Source organism: Piliocolobus tephrosceles, chromosome 1, assembly GCF_002776525.5.
Source record: "Piliocolobus tephrosceles isolate RC106 chromosome 1, ASM277652v3, whole genome shotgun sequence".
NCBI lineage: Eukaryota > Metazoa > Chordata > Mammalia > Primates > Cercopithecidae > Piliocolobus > Piliocolobus tephrosceles.
The window spans coordinates 162,028,145-162,033,697 of NC_045434.1; positions in this window are offsets into that span (position 1 = coordinate 162,028,145).

A 5,553-nucleotide genomic window follows, 5' to 3' on the forward strand; every position below is an offset into this window, starting at 1 on the left:
ACTTTCCAGGAAAAGGGAACTCATCCTTCACTTCTTCAAGGTGAGAATCAAGACATCTTGGATATATTCCTTCAGGGCTACAATTAAACCAGTAAGTTGAAGCAAACTTGCAGCAGAAAGACAATATGAGCTTGTATATATTGCAATCAACTCTATTTTTCTCCTGCACAACCGGTGTACTAGGCAACTTGGGGTATAAAAAATGCCACAATGTAAATTTCTGTATAATCATTTAATGTACGTTAGTCCTTTATCCTGCCTCAATTACACTCATTATTGGAGCTCTCTTCTTACCCAAGGTGGTACCCAAGACTTGAGAGCCTGACACCATCTGAAATATTCAGGACAAGCATCCTGGTCTTTAGTCCACGTTATTCACCTTGAAACACTAATTGCCTGAGACAGTATGGTCCTTTCCACTCTTGGACCTCTGTTGTTCCCATCTCAAAGTTGGTCCTAGGGATTCTTGGCTGGTGGTAGGTGCCAAGGTGTCTAGCGCCTATTGCCCTTTGGAGATCTACCACCTCCCCAGGGTATCATGAGAGAGTAAGGCAGAATCCTGGTTCATTGCTTCCTGGAGAACCCAAAACTAAACTTGTCCTCATCCAACAGCTTTGAACTTTGGAATTCCAAAACTTTGCACCTACTCACTTTGCATCAACCATGTTTTTAAACTCAATATCCCAGGCTTTAGTTAAAATAATAATAATAATAAAGTGTCTTAATGCTGAAGGCTGGTAAAGTTCTAGCTCTTCAGGAATCAAAACCCTGCTGGATCAGGCTGGGAGGAATGGCAGTGGCTCATTGCTGAGTGTTTCTGACGCTTCTACGGAAGGTAGAAAATAACAAAATGTGAAGTTTAATAACTACCCAGCTTCATGTGAATGGTGGCAAGATTTGGGAGAACCTCTTTATATGTATTGCAAAGATGGCCTTTGGCCTTTTAAGTGTCACAGAATGAAACATGACATGAAGCCCTTATGAATGTTCCTAAAGTCAAGATTCAGGATGTTTGATATTAAAATTCCTAATATTATTAAATACGTTGATAGGGTATTTTCTATGTGCCAGGCACCAAACTAATAAAGTCAAGAAAATAAGCATGCAAACATATATATACATACACAGAGTGAGTGAGAGAGAGACAGAGAGAGACAAACAGAGAGAGAGAGAGAATAGTAAAGTAGTAAACAAAAAAAGAATTACTTAAATGTGACAGCAATACATATAGGCTATAGTATGGAACACAGATTATGATGCAACTAATTAATGTAGATAAAGGAAGTCTTTTTGATAAAGTAGATTGAGAATATATGTCTTAAAGGGTGACCAGAAATTTCTGAGGAATCAAAGTGTAATTGGGGGAGTGGAGGTTTGATATAAAATAGGGTGTATGTTCACAAACAAGAAAATGCTTGAGCAAAGACACGAAGCTGCATCCATACTTAAAGGACCATAAGTGGTCTGGAGTATGACAAAGTGGAGAGAAGCATTACTGGGTAAAAATCAGCCAGTGAAGAACTTGTTTATGATGAGAACATTAGAGGAGACTGCAGAATTTATAATACAGTGGACTAGTTAGGAGGTTTTCAGATGGTGTGTAGTGGAATAGCCAATCAAAAATGGCTTAAACAATATGAATTTATTATCTTATATAACAAGAAGTCAGAGGGCAGGCAGCTGGGGTTGGGTAATTCAGCAGATCAACAGTGTCAAGGTTCTGGGTCAGGTCCTCTGTGACTCTTAGATTTTACTAAAGAATACCATGAGTCCGCTTAGATCCAAGCATCACATGCCAACATGGTGCTATGAAAAGACGAGAGGCTTTCTGGTAGTGCATCTCTTTACATTATGGAAGAGAACCTGTGCAGGAGCCTTCCAACAGATTCTTCCTTGCATATTGTCGACAAAATTAGATCACATGCCCTCTGTAAAAAAACAAACGAAAGCAAACAAACAAACAAAAAACCCTCAAAAATATTGTTATTAGCTATTGACCTGGGGAGGAATGACATTTCTGGGTTATACTGCTGTGCAATTCCTAAAACATATTGGGGTTTGGATAACAAGAAAGAAGAGAAGAATTGGCTAGACCCCTTAGCCATAGTTCAACACAACTGAAATTCAAAAAATGCTAATAAAATAAGATTTTACTGTTTGTCATTAGACTTCGGTCTAATTAAGAATTTAAAAGCTCATTCAGTCAGTCAGTCATTCTCTCCATAGTCATTAGTTAAGCACTAGACAAGCGCCAGGCATTGTGGTAGGAGTACTGGAGAAATCAAACAAAGCACCTAAGAACCAGGGACTTATGTTTACAATGAAATAGACAAGGTAAGGGATGTATGAATCTACAATCCAACAACAAGAGTGGCAAATGTCATAAGGAAGATGAATATGTGTCCTGGAGTCAGATCATGAAGACTGATAATGTCTAACTCTTCACACCTTTGCCCTAACTGCTATCTTTGCTAGTCTGAAATTGTCCATGGTCGAAGAATTTACACCATAGAAACTGGCAAATGCTACAAATCAGAGCTTTAAAAAGTGTGGTTTCTTTCAGAGAGTCAGTCACTAAATATTTACCAGCATTCTACTAGAAGTATAAATATAGTGCTAAGAGCATGTTTTTCAGGAGGGAAAGATCAATTGTCTTAAACATATCTTCCCATCAAGCTAAACCAAATTACCAAACAAACAAATGAACCAAGTCAAATTTTAGTTGAACTATTCACTTGAGACCCTCATAAAATGTTCTTTAGACTTTTCATTTCTGCTCTTGTGGCTCTCTACCTTTGTATGCTTGTTAGGCTGCGCTAAACATGAACACAAGAAGTCATGAAAATCTCCAGGAAAATCTTCACAGGAAAGTATATTCTTTCCAGGTTTCTGACCCAACTTGGCAAAACAGGTGTTCTGGATTTCAGAAAGCATATTGCTGAAGAGATGTCTTCTAGCCCTTCAGCTGCCTCTATATTTACTCTGTCTTCTACATGCAATTCAAATTGTGCATCTATTCCATATGGCAAGATCTCTCCTAATGCTTTTCACAAACAGCTCCGAATATTATCTGCACTCCAAAAAGTCATGGCCTCTTAGGGCTTGCAAGGCCTTAAAGGTCATCTCATCCACCTCAGTCTTCAGATAGGCACACTCTTAATCCACCATCCTGGAGAAAACTGAGGTCATCTTGTTTTGAAGACATATGGCAAAGTACATAACTTGCCTTTATTAATGGATGCTTATGATTAAAAAGCCTACATAGATATGAAATTCTTCCTTTGATCAATTTAAGTCTCATATTTTAGAATTCAATTTCTTCTTTGCTGCCCTGTGGGGATTAGAAAGCAGATGGTGATCATCCATAGTGTAAGAGACATTTAGACAGATGGATCTCCTTTTTCTGAAACGTTTTGGACAAATTAAATTTTATAAATTTAATTGATTTCTATTTGGAATCTTCTCTGCATAAAAGAGAATCTGTTTGAGGGGTGAGGAATCTTCTTGTGGTGTGATTGATTATCCCCTCATTTGGGTTTGTAAACATCAGTTTTCATATATTGGGTATTCTGAAAGCAAATCTCTGTTTCTATGCTTGAAAACTCATTGTAAATCATCTTTACAGGATAAATAATTCTCATTTCCTTAAGCTTTCTTCACAGATATCATTTTCTTACTACTTTGTCATCTGTTTTTCTATGTGCAAACCCACATATATAATAAATTCATTAACAATTTTGACTGACTTTATGTATTATCGTTGAGAGAAAATATAGGAAATGATTTTATAAATGATATTACTATATCCTGACTGACCTGGTTGGTCAATTTCATTACAACAGCCTATAAAAAATAATATTACCTAACACTCCCTAGTTCTTTGTACTTTTTCTATACACCATCTAACCAGAGTCTCACAATAATTCAGTGGAAAAAGTAAGAAAATATCAAATGCATTTTGTGGATGAGGCAGTTAATATGTACACATGTAGACTATTTCACTCAGGGTCACAGAACAAGCTAAAGGCATAGCCAAATTTAGAAAAGTCACTAGTATTTTTGGTGTGTCAATTATATATCACATACTGTGCTCAGGAGCTCATTCATTTTCACAACAAATCTATGAATTATTATTATCTACATATTTACAAATTGAGAAATGGAGGCTTAGAGATGTAAAACAATATTTCCACGTGTTCCAAGGTATGGAACCAGCAGGTACAGTGTGACTTAGGAGCCAGAAGTTCTGGCAGCATCTCCCTTATCACCAAATTACAGCTTAAGTGATGTGTGCTTAGTGTCAACGTTGCTATGGAAGCTCTCAGGTCCTGCATGAAGGATAATGTAGTGAGATCTTGGTACCAGTAGTTGGCCTAGTGCATTCCTGATGTTCCAACTTCCTCATAATAGAAGAGGTAACAGTTTTCATGGGAGGCCAATTTTACAGTAATTTTGGAGAATCATTCCTTTTCAACGATGTCTTAAGCTCCTACTTTTAAGTATTGAGTAATTTTCTGTTTAAAATGGAGTGGTCTCTGTTATCTGCAACTGAACTCTAATTGTTAACAAATATAATAGTATTTTTACTTGTACACTTGGGCAAGGCCTCCAAAATGCTTTCACCTTCCCACATTAGTGAAATTAGAATGTTGTTTCATGCTCTGGCTCTCATTTGATTTGAATATGAAAGCAATATTTACTCTTGATTTCTGTAGTTTTGAGTCAAAGTGTTGAGTCCCAACCACGAATATAATGTAGATGATTAAAAGGTTGTCTAAAAAGGCAGTACCAGGAAGAAGGATCCCTGAGGCCATATTGAAGACCTGGAATTATCAGATATGGCTAAATCTAGCAGCATTGCTGGTAGAAGGTCAGAAATTATTTGTAGAGAAGAGCTAATGCTGTAGCCAGGAAGATAACAGCTTGGAGCTGATCTGTAGAATAAAGTATAGAGATGAGGAAACAAGGGACAAAGCTGGTTGATGGGATAGTTGAGTTCTAAATGAGATGATGAATGGAGCGTGAATTAAGACAATTGCTTAGAAATGTCAAAAGATGCTTACTGAGCATGTATTGAATGTCATACTAGGTGCTGCGGATAAAGCAGGAAAAAATGCAAAGTCCATCATTATTTCTGTGAACTAATAGTCTAGCGATAGACATCTATTCCTAATGGCTAAATTAACTGCTAAATCTCAGAATCTTTTTAGTCGCATGCTAATCAACCACTCTTTTTCCATGCTCTGAATTTGCAATGTTGAATCACACTTCATTTATCTTCATTTATGTTTTCAATATTCTGAAATCCAGGTGAACTCTGATTTTCTCTTTTAATGTGTTGTCCAAATATTACTCCAATGTTAATAAGAGACATCTCTAAGCTAATAAACGGTTCAAAATCCAGTTAATACGATGAATTGAGCAGACAAAGGTGAGCTAACCCTTTTCAACTACCTTCCAACTCCATATGAAAAGTAGAAAGTACAGACAGACTATAAATAATAAATTCAAAATATATGAATGAGATTGGCTATCTAAAACTAGGAGCTGGGA